We start from the raw sequence: 10,392 nt of genomic DNA on the forward strand, positions 1-10,392 counted from the left end.
CTTTTCCCTTTCTGAGTTTCCCTGTCACCTATTCACTCCTAGGGCTACGCTTCTTATCACGTATCCACAATCTTGTCCTAATTTTTACCCTTAGCATTAGACCTGAGTTTCTAACATATGCAGAATGGAATAAAACCTTTCCTTCAGGTCAGTCGGGTCCTTCTCTCAGACACTGAGCATCGTTGTCACTCTTCTCCGTCACCTTCCCAAACTGGTTAACCAGCCTGTTGCTCTGTCCCAATGTACTTTGATTTGTCCAGTCCTTTCCATTCCCAGGGCTTCCTCACTATTTAGGGCCTTGGGCCTCATGACTTTCTAACAGGCTTTTCCACCTCCAATATTTCCTGCTATCAGTGTATTCCTCCGACTGCTACGTTTATCAGCTTCTCAAACAGATCTGGATATTCCCCTGCCTAAAAATCTTTGAAGCTCTCCCTTAGCTTCAGGGTATAAACCAAGCTTTTCAGCTAGTCCTTTGGGGCCCTCTTTGCCTTTCTGGTCCCTCATCCATGACAGCACATTGCAACCTGTACTCAGCCATACCTCAAGGTTCCTCACCACTTGAATTAACTCATACTTTATGACGGGGCTGTCTTCTCTCCAAATTTGTGCCAATCCAGACCTTATTTTATTTTATTTATTTTTATTTGTTCTAATCAGTTATACATGACAGTAGAATGCATTTTGACACATCATACATAAATGGAGTATAACTTCTCATTCGTCTGGTAGAGTCAAGACCTTGTTATGTAGAGTCAAGACCTTATTTTAGAAGACCAATTCAAGTACCATTTTACCTGAAAGCCATCTCTTGTTGGCTTTTATCTATTCTTTCCTACTTCACTATGAGTTATTATCCCATTCTTCCTGTAGCCTGTGTATTTTCTTTGTTTTTTTTCCCCCTTTAAAAAAATGATAGCAGAATAAAAGTTCTTAGAGTATTTTAACAAGTAAAGGACTCAGAAGTTGAGGAAATAGTCATTTTCCTCTTTCCCAATCTCACTTATTTCCTAAGCAAGTGTTACTTAAAGAACTTTCTTCATGTCTTGATATAATATATATCTGTTTTAAGAACCCTAGATGGTGATAATAGGCATATAGTCTTATGACTTGCCTTTTCACTTTAGAAATAATGTATTGGACAGCTTTCTTATTTACATCTAGGCTGTGTTGCCTCATTTTCGACTGCTTAATTGTAGATATCACAGTAACTTCTAATTGACCTTCAATAGCAATCTCCTATAGTTGTCATTGAAGGACAATTAGAATTCTGAGTCTTGTCTAGGCCTAGGAATGTTAGGAATAAAGTTACACTTCCAGCCTCTGTGGAGCTAGATGTGGCCACGCAATCTAGTTCCAGCCAATAGGATTCAGGAAAGGTGGTTTGTATAACATCTGGGAAGTCTTTATGGGAGGAGGTGTATTTTTTCTCTTCCTTCCTTCCCGCTAGCATGACTATAGATGTAATGGCCAGAGCTGGAGCAGCCTTCTAAGACTATGATAATTTGGTGAATAGAAGCTGTGCATGATAGAGCAGCAGTAAGAAAGTAGCTGGACCCTTGACTCTGGAACACCACCTAGTTCCGGACAGCCTAATTCCCTATGTTCACATGATGAAAAATAAGCTTGCATCTTGTTTTAAGCCACTATTATTTTGTATTTTCCTTCTGTTGTAGTTGAACCTAACCCTTTTTCTATTGTTGGATATTAAATGTTTCCCAAAGGTTATATGTTAAAACATGGTGTCCAGGCTAGTGTAATTGGGAAGTGGTGGCAGCTTTAAGTAGCGGCTCCTAATTGGAAGTCTTTGGGTCACTGGGAACAGGTCCTCAAAGGGGATTGTGGGAACTCAGCCCCTACCTTTTCCTCTTTTTTGCTTCTTGGCCAGGAGGTAAGCAGGTTAGTCTGCCATGTACTCCCTCCATGGTGGCTGCCTTGCCACAGGCCCCAAAGCAGTAGGTCTACCTAATCATGAACTGTAACTTCTGAAACCATGAGCCAAAATAGACCTTTTCTTTTTATAAGTTAATTATCCCAGCTATTTTGTAGTGACAGAAAGTGACTAACACACATTTATAATTGCTTATGCATTCCACATTTTTCTAGTTATTTTCATATATTTTCCTCCCTATAGCTTTTCAGTCCTTGAAGTCTTCCTTATGGTCTTATTCAAGTTTATGTTTTTAGGTTTTTATCTATCATCTGTAACTCACAAGTACCTAGCACAGTGTCTGGAACCTAGTCAAAGCTCAGCTGGTATTTTTAAACTTGAATTAAACTTGTTTATTGCCCATCAGAGAATTTGCTACTTCTTCAGGCAATGTGAACAGGGGAAAAGAAGCAATTTGAAAGAGTATAATTCCTGAGGTGCAATAAATAAGTGCACTTTCTTCATGTTAAACTGAACCCAGAATATTACCAAAAGAAAGCTGTTGCCTATGATTATAGATGTCTTTTAACTTTGCAACAATGCTGATGTTGACAATAAAAACGATTATCTTTATGAAATCTAAAGGATTTTGCCTAGTTTAACAATACCTGTGCAATATAACTACAGATTATTTAGATAAACCTGTCTCCTATAAAGGTATATGCCTGGACAGGCTCTTCCATAAGCTAATATAGTACAATAATGCTTGTGTGGAAGTGTAGGGTTGGGACGAATCAGTGTTTCTTAGCTTTTTGTATGTCAAAGATACAGAGACCATACAATTTATCAACTAAACTAGGATGCTTCTCAGAGTGAAATGAAGACTTCCTAATATTGAAGCAAGAGAAATGGGCAACAATGTGACTATCCCAAACAAACTGTGATATATATTCTGCTTATCATACGACTTCTTTGAGGTGAAAAAGTCCTAGGCTCCCTCTTCAGAGAAACACACACATGCAAGCAATCTAAATTTGGCGTATGATCTGAGGGTTCCATGACCCATTTCCACCTATCTATAGAGTTTTAGGGAACTGCTAACCAGACTAAGAAGTCTTGAGCAAAATACTGAAAGTTCTTTCTTCATGAATGTTCTGTAATCTCATCTACAATTCTGTAAGTATAGGATGGTGACCAGGAGACTCCATGAGTTATTGGTTAACTCTGGAAAATTCCCTTTTAAGTGCTCAACTCCTTGTTACAAATCAGCATCTGGCATTCTCTCACCCTGGGGTACTTTACACTTCACCCTTGAGGTGTAGCTTCCTTCTAAAACTACCCAGGAGAAAGGCAGAGAGGCTTCACCAGCCACCATTTGACCTTACTTCAGTCACAAAGAGGCCAAATGCAGGGCTACCTGCTTCCAGCAACTCTGCCTAGAACTGGAGTTGGCTAGGGACCCATGGAGTCTGCACCCCAAATCATAGTCCTCATGGAACTCACAGAAACAGTAGCTGTGAACGGGTTTTCTGTGCAGGTAGAATGTGGCATCACTCACAATACTGGTTGCAAAGCAAATGCAAATGTCTATTTTTCCATTGTGTATAAAATTGTGGACTTGATTTTCCATTTCAATAGAATAGGTAAGAAATACTGGCAGTTTGAAAAGTATTTAGAAAATGGAAATCAGGATGACAAAGGAAGCAGTAACTTTAAATTCATAAGGGGGAAAAAATAGAAAGGAGAATATACCTGAATGAAATCCAATAAATAATGTGGAATGGAGATGGTTATCATTTTAAAAGGTTTGAGCCCACTTTTCTATTGCCAAGGCAACCATCACGTTATGGAATTGGGAAACAACAAAGAAAAAGCAACAATCATCAGAACACCAAAACTCTAAACAAGGAAGATTGTGTGTACAGATGTGAATTTAATAAACAAGAAGATGAAAAGCTGCTTTGTTCCAACTATCTTTTACTGGTAAGAAAAAGAAAGTGGTTTTTAAAAAACAAATATTCCCCTTTATGTTTTCAGAAAATATCAGAGGAAACACACACATGCCATTCAAGCTATGTGATAAATCCTGCTAAAACCATTTTTGTTGGTCCTTTCTCCCAAAGATGTGGGTGTCTCATACACTGTGATACTTAATATTTATTTAAAAGTCTCAGTATGATGAGCCTGTTATTAAGATACTTCTTTCCTCCCGAAGTTTGAATTTTAATTAAAATAAGTAGATAGACTGAACAACTTTTATTTCATTTTTTATGGGTAGGAGGCTCCTTTGTCAAAGGAATCTGTACTAAGCATTCAAGAAAAATATTGCATGAGAATGTTGACTGGGTAATTTTGTAAGGAATAAAGTAAAAAGGGAATTGGATGTTGAGGGGTAGTGGTCATCCATCTGGTTTTTATTGAAAACTAGAAAACTTTCACTAACCAAGTATGTGTATTTATGTAAAGTGTATGTCAGGCTGCATAGAAATGCAGTTTGTTTTTCCTGGCTATTTTCTAAAACTCTTAGTTTTTGTCAGTCTTTTCTTTCATCCCAGCCTGGGCATGTATGTGTGAATGCATATGGGGGTGCTCACACATGTCTAGGAAAAGGTAATAGAGGGTGAGTGTTGTGAGTGACCCTGTGATTTCACATTATTGGATCATTGTCAGGGACTGCCCAATGTCTTGAACCCTTTTAATGGCAGGTTTTCTAATGTGTCAGTCCAAACATGTTTTGTGTATTATCCTTACTTTCATGTCCAAGGGTTCTTAGTATCCGATTGCACAGAGGAAAACTCTAGAAAAAAGTCAGTTTGCCCTTCTGATGACCCATAATTCTGAACGATGGGAATATTGCATTAGCCATACCTGAACAACCAGGCAAAACATGAAGGATGAAGCCCATCCCCTGAGGAAAGCCGTTGTTTCTTTGGCTGAACTAGGAAAATCCAGCTGAGATGGCAGAAAGTTGTCAGAAAAAAATCGTCAGTGCCTCGTGCACCTGCTTTCTCTAGCTCGTATCTGTGCCACAGGAGGACTCCCTTGGTTCCTGCCCCAGTTTCTCTCCTAGACTTTGAGAAAGCATCTGCCCTGCAGTCAGCTTGTCATAACCATTTCTGTAAAGCACCCCCTTGACCCCATCTTCTTCCGTAAAACAGTGGGCACAGAAAACCCTCCACTCTGACATTGGACTAATCCCAATTGCTCCCTGGCTCCCCTGTAGTCAACTAAAAGTTGTCATGTGCGTCTGAAGACCGATTAGAAAGTCTCCCCACTTCCAAAAAACCCCTCAATAGAATGTTTACCTAGCACTATCTCAATGGTAGCTCTTTTTCTTTGATCAACTCTGTCTCCCTTCTAACACCCTCAAGCACTTGCTGAAAGGAAAACAAAGGTAAGTGTATGAATAAACAGCCTTTGTTCATTTTTTGTCCTGGGCTTTGTTTTGCCTTTGACGACTTCAATTCTGCTCCTGTCCTTGGTGTCTGTTTCATTTTGGCTTTGTACAGATTCCCTATGGAATGGCTCTCCAGTGCCTCACCCTGGGCCTATCTGGGAAGAGATGCATTACTCTCCTTTGAGATTGGCTGATGGATAGACGCCTGGATTGGGGTCACAATAGTGCCCACAGCTACAATGAATCAGGGCCCACAATTGTTGGTGAGGCTTCTGCAGGTCTGCATGTTGGTTTCTTTTTTGGTGTTTTCGCGATGGTTCTTTCCCATGCAAGAAAGGGGTATCTTTTCCCCTTTTCCATCTGGGTATCCTGTAGGCCTGGTTTTTAGATTTTTCTGATCCTGTGAGCTCTGCTGTGTGCTGAGATTAAATCTTTTCTGTCTACATAAACTTGAGTTGGGTTGATTCACATGCCAAAAACCTCCCCATATATAGAGCCTCTTAGAAATGAAAAAAAAAAAAAAAAAAAAAGAAAGAAAGAAAGCATGTCCACTTTTTCTTGGCCTTACCAAGCAAGCTGTTTCCTGAAAGTGCTGACCTCATTCCTTAAGGGGATAGATAAGCATTTATTCATATGATGGGATTTCAAGAGGGTGAAAGAAGAGAGCACGGGAGGTGAGAACTGGGCCCAGAAGGGGCATGCAAGGGCTCCAGAGACTTCCTTTCAGGCCTGTCCTGCTTCCAAGAAATGCAATCAAAGGTAGCAGAATGACCTGGAGGAGTCTGCAAGCTCAGGACTGCATTAAGTGATTTTCCCTTATTTGTCTATTGGAAATAAATCTATCTGAATGCTATATTGATCCTCTTGCTAGGCTGGCACGAATCCCAGAGAGGATTTACCACCGAGGATGGCTCTAGGTCATTCCCTTCCTAATGATATCCATTTTTTGAAGCTCCTTTGGAATTTTGAAAATACTCAGATAGAACTACTGGTTTCTAAATCACTACTGCAGTGAGATATTTTCCTTTGGCTTTGGGGATCAGAACTGTGGTTAATTAATGCCTTTCCTTCAGGCTGAGAACAAGAATGTTATAACACCTGAGGCTGTAATCAACTTCAGATTAGCATATTCGACACCCAGTGATATCCAAAATTGCTCTAAAAGTGTGTAGTGATAATTTAAAACCAAATTGTGTTTTGCTGCCTGTGAAATATTTGGAATGCTGAAAGAAAAGGCAACCAAGATAAGGGACCCTATTTTATTATTCTGCATTTGTTATCAGTTTAATTACTTTTCTTATGTATGTGTTTGTGATACTAATTGGCTAATATTCATTTTGGGGGGCCTGTTTTTGGAGAAGATCTTGATTTTAGATAAGATGAAGCTGAAGGAAATTGTGTTGGAAAATTTAACGTTGTTGAAATTGTGCTATCTATTCTCCAGAGCTTTCTTTTTCTTTTCTTTTTTTTAAAATGGCGAGTCACTAATGTGAGATGAGGGACTTCTATTTGAATGTTAGGTTGTTTGGAATTTTTTGTGAGACTATTGGAAGACATGTTCGCTAAACTAGTGCCTCTAGTTTCTGATTATAAAATAACTGAATTGTGCTTTTATCTGTTCAATCAAACCTGATGTTAAAAACATTGAAGAAAGATAACTGGGAAACTGGAAGGGCCAGGCATTCTTAGGAAATTAGATTTTATAAATGCAACACCATACATGGAACAGCATAGGTATTAAAACATAATTTGTTAATGGCTTTGTATGAAACCATAAATAACAAAGATGTTACTTTAATCTTTTTGGAGGACAGGATCTAGATAGTATTTATCTCTGAATTTCAGGCACCCAGCTAGCCTACCACTTGACCTGTAGTTGGCACACAGCAAATATTTGAATCAATGAGTGATGCCACGGTTTTTGAAGATTTGCAGCAGAAGAAAACTTTTCATCTCATTTTGCAACCCCCCCCCCCTTTTTCTTAGTTCATTCAGCGAAAATGGTTTGAGGGAGTACGTTGTACCAGGGTCCCTATAAGGAGTCCTCAAATCAAACAATAATCCTTGCCTTCAGACAAAGGGATTTTCACACAGCAGGGGAGACTGAGAACGAACCACATTGGGGTAGGCGTCTGTGTTTTCATTTCTCTCTCTCTCTTTCTCCAGGAAACCATTTAAGTGGACACTCAATTCTGGGTGGAGTGGAGAGGAAGGACTCAGGAGCTGGGCAGGCAACAGGCAAGTGGGTGGGTAACAGGTCCCCACCTGGCCCCAGGTGGGATGCTGGGGAATGAGGGCTGGCCCAGGTAGGCAGACCATCTCCCCAGGGTGCCCAAAGGCCAGGCCTTGATAAGGTGTCTAAGTCAGGTTGTGAGTGCTCAGGGTGGATTGTGGCCCAGAGAGGCAGGGCTGGGGCCTAGTAGGGGGGACTCCCTCAGCCTAGAGGCTGGCATCACCAGGAGCCTCCCCAAGCTTCTGCTGGAATTCAAGACGTGTCTGTCAGTTGGACTCCAGCAGCTCCTGGAGGCGAGCATGGATGTGATTGTTCTTCTCCTCCAGGTGGTGCAGACAGAGTTGATCTGGTGCAACATAGAGTTGTTGGCTGCATACTCTGCTTCCCTAAAGTCATGGTGCAAGCCTTCCGTGCTAGCCTCCACCTGCATACCAGGTCCTGTAGGGCCAGGCATTGTGGTCTTAGGTGCCACATCTGCCACACAATGGTGGAATTTGGGTGCTGGCATCGGCCTAAAGCCAGTGTCTGTTTTTTTTCTAATGATTCATTGATCAATTTCCACTTGAGATATGGAAAGGATGGTATTAGCATTGGGAATATTAGCATTGCTTAGTGTCAGCTAATTAGGGCACTGATGTATTTGACTTTGAATACCTTTTGAAATAAAAGCACCAAGGAAAAAGGAAAGCAATGAAATGAGAAAAGAAATTTGCTATGCGCCATGTTAGACTCACCCAGAAGAGATGCTAGTTGACACGAATCCTTGATAAATACTGCATTTCTGCTTTGTGCAGTCAGAACACATTTCCTTTTTAACAATCTCTTGAAAAGAGTGGGCGTCCTCTTCTTACAAAGATTTTACTAATTAATAATGGGGCATGTCACCGAGGACACTTGTTTCTATTTGTTTATTTTGATTAACTAATAAAGGCCAAGCAGATCAGAGAGCAAAATCAGGTCTTTAAAAAGAAGAAAAAGACACCTGATGTCATTGCTTATGCTGAACAGAGTTGTTCTAATTTAATTGCGATCACTAAAAACCGTCTGTGAAACATAATTTGTTTGACTTAAAATATATGATTGTCTTCTAAATGTTATGGTTTGGATGTGAAGTGTCCCCCAAAAGCTCACATGTAGACAATGCAAGAAGGTTTAGAGGTGAAATGACTGGGTTATGAGAGCCTTAACTGATCAGTGCATTAATCCCCTCATAGGGGAATTTCACAGCACCAAAAATGCTGGTGGTGGGTGACTCCTTGACACATAGCACATTCTGAGTAAATAGCCTTCACGTGTTCTCATTTGGTTGGTCTTTGTTTATTTCCATGGCAGCCATTTAAATCTAAATCAATTGAAATCATATGCAATTAAGTTCTTCAACTGTCCTAACCACATTTCAAGTACTCAGTAGCCTCATACAACTTTATACTATATTGGACTGCACAGATGACAAATAGTTTCATCACTTCAGAAAGCTTAATTGACTAATTTATACATGCCTAGATTTTCCTACCTTATACTAACCCTTCTGCTTGAATTGACTTTCTCTGGCATTTTTACCTGCCAAACTCCAGCCTTCATATCCCAGTTTCCTCTCCTTCAGGAAGCCTTCACTGAATCCTCTATTTTGACATCATTTCTCATCACTTAGATTATATTTTTCTTATAGTTCCATGATCTCTTCCATTTGCTGCATCACAGACTACTTGACCTCAGAAAAAGGACTTAGTTACTTTACCTCACAGGATTTTGTGTTTAATATATAGTAGGCACTTAATAACTTTTTTAAAAAAAGGAAAACCCTTAAATGTGATTTGGGGAAAATCAAGATCATTTGGAATGACTCACTTTAAGACTTTATGGGATGACAGACGGGGTTTGATTTAATGGTTTTCATTTGGGACATAGAATGTACAAACAGTGTTGCACACGGCTTTGTTCTTCCTTTCTGTCTCCACATCTATTATCCTCTAGACAGCTTCTTTTAACACTAGGAGGATGTTTATGAAGTTAGCTGGATGTCATTATGGAAACTTCCATTGCTTTTTCCCAAGCATGATGTACTTTCAGAAGTCTTTTCGTAGCACAGCAACTGGAGAAGAGGGTAAAGGTCTAAGATCTTCTAGATGCTTTTGGAATGGTGACTTTTTTTTTATATATAATGTCTTCAGTATCTCTGATGATTCATGCCTCTGTGCCTTGCTCATATTTTCTCTGTGCCTGGAATATGACCCCAGGCATTTCCACTCTTATAATACCTCTGTGCCTGATAAACTTCCTTCAAAAATCAGGTCAAATATCACATTGTCGATGAAATCATCCTCTGTCTCATTCAATAGGATCAGTGTTTCCTCTGGCTGTTTATCAATAGTTGTTTATATATCCTGTTATTCTCAGTGTGATAGGATAACCACTCACTAATTCTTAGAGTGATGTTACTAGGAAGAATATACACTGCCCGTGGAAGGAAAGCAACCCACTTATATTTGGAAGTTACTGTTCATTTTATTTTTGGATACCTTAGAACAAAATTCACTAAAACTTGGAGAAAAAACTCTGCTGTTTCTCCCCTAACCCCACCCCACCTCCCACCTAAATTCAAGGGTCAAGAGCTTATCATTCCCTCCAGTGGAATGGGCAAACTCCCTCCTTACTTTGCACACCAGTGGAAATTCATCTGGGAGAAAGAATGATATTCTGTGGGCACCTGTTTATGGTTAGATGTGAGTTGTCCCCCCAAAGCTCAATTGTGAGACAATGCAGGGAAGTTTGGAGAAGAAATGACTGGGTTATAGCCTTAACATAATCAGTGAATTGCTCCCTGATGGGATTAATGGGTGGTGACTAGAGACAGGTGAGGTGTGGCTGGAGGAAGTGGTTCATTGGGGGGTG

The 10,392-nt window shown here is 40.0% G+C and overlaps 1 pseudogene; it reads right to left on the minus strand.

Annotated features, from left to right (window-relative positions):
* Window positions 1-7,706: 7,706 nt before the first annotated feature.
* On the minus strand, window positions 7,707-7,954 carry LOC143411487 (bublin coiled-coil protein pseudogene; annotated as a pseudogene).
* Between the last annotated feature and the right edge of the window lie 2,438 nt (window positions 7,955-10,392).

Source organism: Callospermophilus lateralis, chromosome 12 (assembly GCF_048772815.1).
Source record: "Callospermophilus lateralis isolate mCalLat2 chromosome 12, mCalLat2.hap1, whole genome shotgun sequence".
In the NCBI taxonomy this organism is placed as follows: domain Eukaryota; kingdom Metazoa; phylum Chordata; class Mammalia; order Rodentia; family Sciuridae; genus Callospermophilus; species Callospermophilus lateralis.